Here is a 12,652-nt window from a genome sequence, read left to right as displayed (position 1 = left end):
ATTTAATTAATAGAAGAATTAGGCTTAAATAATTAAATAAATTAAAATATTTATTTAATTAGACATGACAATTTTAGGTGTCTACATTTCCCCCCTCTTTGAGATAATGCAGCTTGTCACGTTGTTTCAAAGAAGATAAGATGAATTGATACAAAGTTGCCCCAAGATGGGAATGATATGCCCCCTCGAGAGATTGGATGAAAATGTCTGAGAAGATCGCAGACAATCTCATGATAATAAAGAAAGGGTAGAATGGACTGACCAGATCGAGTGACAGAGTCATGGGATAAAGAAGACTGAATAGGGCTAGGGGTAGGGGTAGGCTATAAGATAGACTATGAGGGGAAAACATCCTTATTGTCATCCACACATCCAAGAGATCAGAGTGCAGAGAGAGTAGAGAGCAGTCAACAGTTAGCAGTGATGGCTTTGGTGCATAGATTCGATCGCGTTCACTAATTTCAGAGGCCAGCAGATGTAGGAGAGCCGGTGAGTACCGCAAAACCTCCTTGTACTTTGGTGCATTAATTATTGTCATAAATGCATGTCGAGTATTGCAATAAATGCACTTTAGGTATGTCAAACAGGGGGAAAAAATGCTAAGGCGCGTCTGCATTGGTGCCAAGCACGTCAAGGTAGGATAAGCGTGTCTGTGTTTGTGCCAGGCATGTCTAGGTTTGCAATAGCATTTGTGTTCAATGCAAGTGTGTCTGTGTCTTGCAGGTGCGTTTATGTAGGACAGGCACGTCTAGGTAGATCAGAGTCACATCTATGTAATTGAGGCACACTTATGCAGAACAGGCACGTATGTGCAGTATGTAAGCGCGTTTGTGTCATGAATGCGTGTTTGTGTCTTCAAGGTCGAATCGACAGTTCTGTAATAAACATATGCTGTCGATTGGATAAACTACTAAGAGGATACACTCAAGCAGGTCCTCTAAGGAAGATGATGATAACAGATAGGGCGGGGATTGACAATTCTCTGATAAAACATACATTGCCAATCAGAAAACTACTCAAGAGGATACACTCAAGCAAAGGCCTAGGATAGGATAGATCTAGGCACTTTGTGATGAACAGGGAGTAGCAAAGAAATTGACAATTCTGTGATAAAACATACGTTGCCAATTAAGTTAGGCTAAAATTGACAATTTTGTGATAGAAAATACATATGTTGTCAATTGGATAAACTGCTGAGAGGATACACTCAAGCAGGTCCTCTAAGGAAGACGACGATAACAGATAGGGCAGGGATTGACAATTCTCTGATAGAACATAAGTTGCCAATCAGAAAACTACTCAAGAGGATACACTCAAGCAAAGGCCTAGGATAGGATAGATCTAGGTACTTTGTGATGAACAGGGAGTAGCAAAGAAATTGACAATTCTGTGATAGAACATATGTTGCCAATTAGGTTAGGCTAAAATTGACAATTTTGTGATAGAACATACGTTGTCAATTGGATAAGCTACTCAAGAGGATACACTCAAGTAGATTCCCTAAAGATAGGATCAAAGCAACACTTTGTGATGAACAGGGAATGCTACTAGGATAGGAAGCAATACTTTGTGATGAATAGGGAGTACCACTAGGATAAGAAGTAGCACTTTATGATGAACAGGGAGTACCACTAGGATAGAGTGTCATATGATAGATACAAGCACTAAGATAAAAAGAAGCACTTTGTGATGAACAGGGAGTACCACTAGGATTGACACAGTTGATTTTCTTGACTGCAGGAGGACCTACTGATGATGGAGTCATAGGATAGGTTCCCTTCAACTCAAGAGTTTGCGAGCAGAGCTGACACTCGAGGAGAGAGCAGTAGTTGAGGCTATGGGCCTGCGACATATTCTATATGTGCCTGATTTTTGGACGAACATGGGGTTGCTAACTACTTTAGCTAAGAGATGGCACTCAGAGACATGCATGTTTCATTTGCCAATGCATGAGATGACAGTCACCTTGCAGGATGTACATAGCATACTGAGGATACCGATCATTGGGGATTTGGTTCCTTATGATCGAGATGGAGACAGGGATGCACTGAGATAAGTGTTTTAGGATCTAGGACTAGAGATGAGGGTAGGACACGTGGCTTGGGATACCATGACATGGACAGGATTGGCTCTACTAGCGGTGTTGGCAAGAGTGATCAGTGGTTTCTTGTGTCTGGATAGGGTGACACGAGGGTTGGCAATGGGATGGGGGAGTACACTGGAGAGATTGTTGGTAGATTACACCATGTTTGCATGGGGACCATGTCTACTAGCACACTTGTATTATGAGCTACATCAGTTTGTGTATCATGGGTCAGCAGGATTGGGATGCGGGGTGACACTGTTGCAGGTATGGGCATATGAGCATCTATCGGTCACATGACTAATACATTTTAGAGGTGGAGGACATGGGCGCAACTATGTTCACTTATATGATATGATTACATCTCAGCCACGAATTGGGAGACTAGATTATTGGCACTGAGTGATTGATGAGATAAACAATGTGGTATGGAGGCCGTATCGGGACTGTGAGGAGTGGGAGGATGATGTAGTGGAGCTGCCGTATGTATTCAAGAGAAGGTATGTGATTGGTCGGACACCTTATGTTATTGAGAGGTAGTTGGTAGATAGGGTGGGCAGGCAGTTCAACAGGATACAGAGGATGCCACGGGGGTCAAGGATGTATACACAAACAGTGAGGGAACAGGTGCAATTAGGGCCATTGATTTCATATGATCAGGCTATGACACAACTAGTAGAGATGATTCCCTTGCCTTGGGATATGTGGACAGATATAGAGGATGCAAGGATGGATGTAGAGTACACTGCATATTGGGGAGAGCATCCATTTCCACGGCTGACGGATCCAGGGGAGCCAATAGATGGAGACATTGGAGGTGATGGAGATGGTGGAGGTAAAGGTCGACGATGGAGGTGAGGCACAGTGGTAGAGAGGAGAGTGGATCCGAGGAGAGAGGGTAGAGAGGAGAGACAAGCTCATGTAGTGAGAGGCAAAGGTGGATTCTCATTACAGGTGCTAGCAGCACGGGTTCGCATACAGGTATAGGGACAAGAACACCCACAGGGATAGGGTTAGGAGCAACCATAGGGACAGGGGGAGGGGGAGAGGAGAAGGATGAGTTACTATCCTTGAGGGAGATCTTCCAGGGATAGGCAAATGAGATCCGAGATTTGGAGAGGGAGACAACTAGGCTTAGGAGATAGCTGAGGGATAATGAGCGGGAGAGGGATCAGGCTATTCAACACTATACAGAGGCTGAGATAACACTGAGGGTAGGGAGGCAGGCAATAGAGGACACAAGGGTCAGATACGCCTATGTTCTGCGGGCAGGGGAGGAGATAGGCTACTAGAGAGACCTATAATATGGAGCAGTACCACTAGAGCAGTGGGCTAGGAGCTTCTGTAGATCATCGTGGACTGCAATGACCACTGGAGGGAGAGACATGCGCCTAGCGGTGGGGTTATGGGTCCTCCACCACCACTAGATAGAGGGGACAGGAGAAATGATCCTGGGGCAAGTCCTTCCAAAGCTCAGACTCCGTCGAGGCCAGTCGGCTCCAATGGAGGGAGTTCATCATAGTCTTAGAGGGCTCCCTATGTATCAGTTTTGTACTATTTTGTATGATGAAACCTTCAGGTGATTGTAGCCATATGTATTTTGACATCATTGTATCATGACACTTATGATTTTGATATATATATATATATATATATATATATATATATATATATATATATATATATATATATATATATATATATATATATATATATATATATATATATATATATATAAGATGATTCATCCTTGCGGCAACTATATGCATGTGTACCTATGTGATCCTTCTATGTGTTTTATGATGTATGCTTCTATATAGTGTTTATGATATGGATGCAAATATGTACATGATGGAATGCAATATTTTTGTTCTTTTATGTTTTTAATATGTTATGCCAATGCAAATGTGAATGTATAAAATATAGAGGAAAATAATGACGATGTAAAATGTGCTAAAATGTGTTGTGTGCAGGATGTGATGCAAATGTGACATCTATATGTATGTATGAAATACTAATATGTGGTAATGCAAGTGCAAACTACATGAAATGTAGATATTTTTGGTGTGTCATTATACTCAGTCATGTGATAACGGACTACACGAACTCAGGAAGGGCAATGGAGGCCAATCAAGAAAGGGGGATGGAAGGTAGAAGATATGAAAGTGAAAGAGCTTCTTGTGTGTTATCATCATTGAGCTTTATCATGGCAAATAGGTTATGACAATCTAGATATATGTTCGACCCAGAAAGTCATTGTACCCATTTGCATGGAGATTAGACAGTCGCAAACAAGGAATGCCCAAGTTCACACTAGACTTATAGTGTCCTCATATCCTTGGACAAGTCATAGCATTACTAAGAGACAATCCAAAGACAACAAAAAAAAAAAGGTGACGATACCCCATCCTCGCCCTTGTAGTGAAAGACATCTTAGAGATAGAATCTCTAGTAAGAGACATCCTGGAAAAGCTAAAAGACATGTCACCAAAAGATAAAATAAAAATAAAACCAAGACTTGACACCAACATCCACTGTAGTCCCCAAGTTTAGTGTCTCTTGTCACTTGTATAAGTCTTATTTGATTGTGCTCACAATGTTTACTTTCACAAAAGGATAGATAGCACTGAACCATAATGTTGTATGAGTCTGTTGAAAGATGTGATTTGTTGAAGCCCATTGTTGTTGTTGTTGTTGTTGTGTCTCATCTGAAACTAACTGAATCCATGAAACTGACACTTTATTGCAGAGAAGGTGGAACTTTATTGTGGATTGGCAATGCAAGTGTTTCTTTATTGTGGATTGTGTGTGGATAGACTGAAGAAAATTGGAAGAAACTGTACTCCTCAGAACAGGTGATGCTCTCAGTTCCACACCCATCACTAGACGTAGGATTTTCCTTAGCCACAGATAGGAGCTGATTTATTATGGATGGAAAGAGGTGAAAAGGGATGTTTATTATGAATGGCTAACCAACCTAAGGTAGATCAATCACAAGCCATGATGGGAATGGGTAAGTTTATTATGGATGAATAGGTGAAAGGATGAGATCTAATCTTGAAGGAGGGGGGAGCAATGTCTCTACACATGGTGTCGGTGACTCAGTTTTCACCATGGTACTTGCCTAGGGTGCCACCGAAGTGGTTTTCACTGTTGGACGAATTTATTTCTCTTTACTTTTTTTGATTTTTCAATTTTTTTGTGTCACAAGGCACTTGTTTGCTAGGTTTTCACCAAGTAACAATTTTTTTATTTTTATGATTTTATTTGTATTTTTGAATTTTTTGATTTTTTTGTATTTTTGAATGTTTTGATTTTTTTGTATTTTTGAATGTTTTGATTTTTTTGTATTTTTGAATGTTTTAATTTTTTAATATTTTTTGAATTAGGATATTCTGAAGAGCTATGTGTAAAGCCTGCGAAGGTGCATGTTGTTGATAGGATCCTCCAAACATTCGCCATCTAGAGTTGAGAGCTGATATGCACCGGATCCATAGGTTGTTGTAATGATGTAAGGACCAAGCCAATTTGGTTCAAATTTGCCCTTCTTCTCTTTGTCTTGCTGATTTTTGGGATTTTCTTTGAGAACTAAGTCACCCACCTCAAATGTATGAGGCTTCACTTTATGATTGTAACCGTGACTCATTCATTGTTGATAAGCCTTGAGATGATTAAAAGAAGTTTGTCTTCATTCATCCAATAGTTCTAGTTCTTGCAAGCGAGAGACCCTGTAGTCTTCATCACTGATAATGTTTTGCAAAGAGACTCGTAAAGATGGTAACTCGACTTCAATAGGCAAGATAGCTTCAGCACCATAGACAAGTGAATAAGGTGTGGCTCCTGTGGGTGTGCAAGCACTTGTGCAATAAGACCAAAGTGCAGGATTAATTTGGATATGCCAATTGCGGCCATCATCATCGACTGTCTTTTTGAGGATTTTAAGAATGGTTTTATTAGACACCTTAGCTTGACCATTACCTTGGGGGTAATAGGGCATGGAGAAATGGTGGGTAATATGGAAGCGATCACAAAGTTCACGAACATCTTGATTTTTGAAGGGACATCTGTTATCGGTGATTATGGAAATAGGAATACCGTACCGACAAATGATGTAGTTGAGAATGAATGTAGCAATCTATTTTCTAGTGACTTGTGTAAGAGGCACGACTTCGATCCATTTTGTGAAATACTTTGTGGCAGTGATGATGAATTTGTGGCCATTGGAAGAAGGAGGGTGAATCTTGCCTATGAGATCGAGTCCCCACTAACAAAAGGGCCAAGGAGTCACAATTGGTTGAAGTTCTTGTGCTGGCACATGAATAACGTCTCCATGAATTTGACATTGCTTACATTTCTTGACAAACTGATATGAGTCTTTTTTCATATTGGGCCAGTAATATCTAGTCCTAATGAGTTTCTTGGCTAAGGTAGGACCACTATAATGTGGACCACATATCCCTTCATGAACTTCACGTAACGCAATTTGAACTTCGTCCCTTTCTAAACATCTAAGAAGAGTGCCATCTAGACATCGACGATATAGGATATCGACTAAAATTACGTATCGAGAAGATTCACAAATGAAAGTGCGATGTTGGTTGTTGGATAAGTCAGGAGGAAGGGTGTTATTACGAAGATATGTGAAAATAGAACCGTATAACTGAGAATCAAGGCCAATGACACATATCATCTTAGTAGGAATGATCTCATATGAGGGAACCAAAAGGTTAGCCACCAAGAACTCATAGCAGGTTTCATTTTGTGGTAGATCTATCAGTGAAGCAATAGTAGCCATGGCATCTGCAACTCGATTCTACTCTCTTGGTATTTGCTCAAAGGTTAACTTCGTGAAATGTTGTTTTAGGTCATCCACCATTTTTTTGTAAGGCATTAATTTTTCATCCTTTGTTTGGTAGTCATTCGTTGCTTGACAAATTACAAGTTGAGAGTCCCCCAAAACATGAAGTTCCTGGATCTTCCACTAAACTACAATCCATAGTCCAGTTTTTAATGTCTCGTATTCTGCTATGTTATTAGTGCAAGGAAATGATAATTGATATGATATCTGAATGGAATCTCCTTGAGCTATGATGAAAAGGATGCTAGTGCCTACACCATGCCGTGTGTATGAGCCATCAAAGTACAGTTGCCAAGGCTTTATGTGTGATACCATCAAGAAGGATTCATATGGAAATTCTAAAGTTAGAGGATCATCATTTATCATAGGAGCATCTGCTAATTGATCTGCAATAGCTTGTCCTTTTATTGCTTTTCTATCTACATATTCAATGTCAAATTCACTAAAGAGAATCACTCGTTTGGCCAGTTGACTAGTAAGGGTTGCTTTATTGAGAAGGTATTGCAATGGATCGATTCTTGTGACCAACTTAGTTTTATGAGTTAGCATGTAGTGTCTAAATTTCTGTGAAGCAAAGACCACTGCGAGACACACACACTCAATTTGTGTGTAGTTTAGCTCATAGCCTACCAAAGTACGAATGATGTAGTAGACTGCCCTTTCTTTGCCCTTAGCATCTTGTTTTGCTAAGAGTACCACCAGTGCTATTGATGTGGTTGATATGTAGAGTAATAGGGGTTGTTCAGGAACTGGTGGCATCAAGACTGGTGGATTCAGAAGATAATCTTTGAGTATCTGAAAAGCCTGTTGGCATTTATCATCCCATTTGAATTTGATGTTTTTGTGTAGTAAGTGTTGAAAAGGATGACATTTATCTTCAAGTTGTGCTATGAATCTTCGTATGGAATGGAGTCTCCTTGTAAAGATCAAAGTTGACTGATATTTTAGGGTGGTTGTATCTCTAGGATCGCCTTAAATTTTGCTAGATCAGCTTCAATTCCTCTTGTTGAGACAATGAATCCCAGGAGCTTCCTGGAGGTTACTTCAAAGACACATTTCTTGGGGTTTAATCTTACTTTGTGTTTTTCCAACCTATCAAAAATGACTGAAAGTATATCCAAATGTGTAACTCTATCTATTGATTTTCCCAAGAGGTCATCAACATAGTCTTCTACAGTAATGTGCATGAGATCATGAAAGATAGTAGTCATGGCTCTTTGATATGTAGCACCTATGTTGTTTAGCCCAAAGGGCATGACCTTCCAGCAGAAAGTTCCCCAGGGACAAGTAAATGTTGTTTTGTGTTGATCCTCATATGCAATTTTTATTTGATTATAGCCAGAGAATTCATCCATCAAAGATAACATCGCATGACCTATTGTGAGATCTACAATCAAGTCGATATTTGGTAATGGAAAATAATCCTTAGGACAAGCTTTGTTCATGTCTTTGAAATATTTTTATATTCTAATGCTACGATCTGGCTTACTGATAGGTATTAAGCTGGAGATCCATTCAGGATAATCAATTGGGTGTATGAATCCGACATCCAATAATTTTTCAAACTCTGTCTTGACTAATAATGCCACTTGTGGATGCATCTTTCTTAATTTCTATTTTACTAGTTTTGCCCCTCATTTAACTATCAAATGATGCATTACTAAATCTGGATCCAATCCAGGCATATCAGCATATGACCATGCAAAATTGATTTGTCACTTTGTGAAGAAACTTATGAACTTTGGTCTCTCTGTCTGTGTCAGAGATTGTGCTAGGAATATGTTATGTGGAATTTCTTTTGTACCAATGTTTGTTTCTTCATATGATGTTGGGAGAATGTCTAACCTTCCATCTTTGGGTTCCTCAGAGAGGTTTTCACCCTTAGATACATCCTTTCTTTTTACTTTTTTGGGGTGAGACAGTGCCACAATGTGGTTTTCACCATAAGACCCATGATTTGTTTTTATTTTTACATTTTTGCGACTGGAAGGCCCAACACCCTCACCAAAATATGCCACGATGTTGAGTTCTATAGTGTATCCTGCCTTATGGTCCCCAAGAGGAAGATCGTCTCGTATGCCTAGATAGTCAATAAAAGATTCATCATTTTGGAATGTGTCAAACTATATAGGTCCTTCATGGTCCCAGTCAATAAGTTGGTGGTGAACAAGGGGAAGCCCTTCAATGTTTTCAAAGTCAGCGGGACTAAGGATGAAGATGCAGTTATATTCAGGTATGTCAAGGTAGTTGTCAAGGTCATTGTTGGCACTCTCCTCATCTGTCTCGATCATGAAAGAGTTCAACTTGTCATCACTAAAAGTGCATTCAGGGATGGGTGTCCTCATCCTTCATGATTTCGACCTAGAACCTAGAGGCAAAGACTGTGTGGGATCCTCATGGGTTGTTTCTTGACCAACTTTGAATTTTTTATAAAATTCCTCTTCTTCTGTGGGTTCACCTAGTTCTCTGAATGTTTTAGTGAGTTCATAGTTACTAAAGGATTTATCCAAACCCTATTCCCATTCATTGGAGTTTGTGGAATAGAGGTTCTCTTGTTGATCTTTGGAAGCCTTGATTTGTAATGCTTCTTCCATCTCTCGAATATTTACCCTGGAAGATATGAAACCAATCCCTTTCGAGCGCTCTTTTTTAAATGTCAATTTTGGTTGCAAAGGTTGGATGATACCTTCTTTTCTTAAGTTGAGAGGAATTTTACCATCATACCCAAACTTTTGTAGGATCTTGAATCCTTTGCCATATTTTTCACATGGTATGGTGATGTGATCTTTTGTACCATCTTCAAGGTCTCTGTAAAGAATTTTGTATAAGTATTCATCTTCCATTTCACCCCACTTTTGGAAGATATTAGGATCCCATTTGAGTGTAATGATAGATACCTCCTTAGAAGGATGTGGCCATCCATATTCTTTTGGTGAACTCATAACTTGTTATAAGCACGTGGCTTGATTCAAGGTGTATTCACCCATGCCTTTGTCCTGATATTTCCCTTTAATCTCACCTTTCTTTGATGTTGAAGGTTTTAATGATTTAGGGTCAATGTATGCAGAAGAATGGATAGATTCTCTATTACTTGGAATGATTGTCTCATTTTTCGGTCTCAAGTTATTGCAGTATATAAATGGATTAGGATCACCATTAACTATTACTTCAACTCTATTGTGAGTAAACTTAATGCATTGGTGGTATGTAGATGGGACTGGCCTCATCTCATGAATCCAAGAACGCCCTATCAGTATGTTGTATGTGAGATCTAGGTCTAGGACTTGACAAACTACATCCTTTGTAACTAGCCCAACTCTGAGTGGCAAGGTGACTGTGCCCTTGGATGAACACTCTTCATCATCATATGATTTGATGGTAATTTTGTTTGTAGCATTCACAATTTTGTCTGAATATCCCAATTGTATTATTGTGTGCAAAGTACATATATTGAGACCAACTCCTCCATCTATCAGGACCCATTTTATATGGTACTTATGTAGGAAGGCTTCAATGTGTAAAGGTGCATTGTATGGTTGACTTACAGAGGTGTTGTCAACTTTTTTGAATGTAAGGGAATGTGGAATGGAAAGGTATCCCACCATGCCTTGAAACTGGTCCATGTTCAGATTAGTGGGGACGGAAGTGTCTCTCAAAGTTTTGTCAAGAATGGCTTTATGTGGAGGGGATATGCATAAAAGCTCAAGGATTGAGATAAGAGTGGGTGTTTTCCCTAACTGTTCTTCAAGGTTATGGTCAAGTTTAGTTGATGAGGTGTTTTTAGTTGGAGCACCTTGAAAAGTGAATTTACCTTGACAAGTTATGACATTACATTTAGAGGTAGGTTCGGAAGAAGATCCAATTCCTTTCAAGACCACCTTGGGTCTTTGGGTAGAATTCTTAGGCGTTTTGTCCTTGATGATAATGGTAGAGACATAATTGTCCATTGAAATGTGATTAACCATTGAATCATAGTAATAGGATGCTCTAGTATAGTTGGTCTCGTCATCTGTGGCTTTAGATTTTCCCTTGTCATGTTTTGGGAATGGTTCTTTAAACATTTCATGTTCCTGACTGGATGAGTGTCCCTCAATCTCAATGTCACCTCTATCAATAAGATCTTGTATGATGTTCTTTAGTCGATGATAGTTTCCTATTTTATGACCCTTTCTCTTGTGATATTCGCAGTATTCATCGTCATTCCACCAATTTGGTTTGACCTTTGGCTCATATGGAGGCAAATCTGGAATTGTGATTATCTTGTATGCTACTAGCTTCTTGAAAGCTGACTCAAGTGGTTCTCCCAATGGGGTATGCTTCCGTCATGATTTTGAAGCTGTTTGAATATTCACCTAATTGTTTGTAGAGCTTGATCTAGAAAAAATAATTTTGGGTCGTACTGTATTGGTATCAACAACACCATCATTGAATGTGTTTTTGTTTTTATTCCAAAATCTTGGCTTGTCTTTTCCTTTAAAGTCCTCTTTGTTTTCTTTGAATATTTTAACGATGCCTTGCTCAATTAGGACTTTCTCTATTGCTAAGCCTTTTTCAATGACGTCCTTGAAAGTGGACAAGTAAGATTTCCTTAGATCATAACCAATGTCTTTATTAACATTCTGGGTGAACATCTCTACCATTTGTTTTTATGGAATTTCACAAGAGCATCTCCTGGCTAGATTTCTCCATCTTTATCAAAATGATGAAAAAGATTCTCCATCCTGTTGCTTGGTGTTGCATAGTGACTGATATTTCTATGTCTATGTTGTATGAGAAATGATGGATAAATTCCTCTGCTAAGTCACACTATGACTTAATTCCAGGTGGAAGTTGAGAGAACCATTCCATATCTTGATCACCTAAGATTTGTGGAAATAATCTCATCAAATATGTCTCTTCTGCTACAACCTCAATGCAAGCTGTGAAAAATTGTCTTATATGTGCCTTAGGATCCCCTTTTCCTCTATACTTATCAAACATAAGTTTCACAAAGTATGTAGGAAATGGAGGCATTGGAATGCTTTTGTCAAATGGATAGGGACATATGTCTCTCATTGTGTAAGTTGGCTTTGGTGTATTTATATCCTCCATTTCTTTTGTAAGTCCTTAATTTGTTTCTCCAAATTGTTCTTAGGTGGAGACCAACTTCTTGGACCATACCCCATGCCTGAAACATTGGGTGGAGGAGGAGAATGTTGCATATATGGATGGTATTGATCATACACATGTTCATACAAAGGAGGTCTATAATGATGCTACGTATAAGGACCACTTGGTATAGAGTCATGATGAGGAATGTAATATCTATTTTGTCCATGTATACCATATTCTACAGGCATGTCATGATTTTGTTCTAATGTGTTGCCCCTAAATTTGATGTGGGGTTTCCTTGTGTCCAAATTTTGAACATGCCTTTGGATATCCAATTGCTTTGGTTGTTTTTTCCTTAGAATTGGTATGTGATTGAGTATATGTTTTAGCATAAGACTTCCATAATGGTATGCGAAGGTGAGTGTCATATGTTTGACCATGTGTATTTGGGACCTCAAGTTTTTTAAACAAAGATGATGGTGATTCAGGCACAAAATGTGGTCATCTATTGCCTCCACTATTAGGCTTCTTTTGATCCATGTTGATTTGAGGTTCTTGCAAAGGTTGATTTTCCATTAGTTGAGACATGTCAAAATCATGAGGGATCTTGGCTCCACTTT

This window comes from Cryptomeria japonica, chromosome 5, assembly GCF_030272615.1.
Source record: "Cryptomeria japonica chromosome 5, Sugi_1.0, whole genome shotgun sequence".
In the NCBI taxonomy this organism is placed as follows: domain Eukaryota; kingdom Viridiplantae; phylum Streptophyta; class Pinopsida; order Cupressales; family Cupressaceae; genus Cryptomeria; species Cryptomeria japonica.
Note: the sequence above shows the minus strand (reverse complement) of the source record.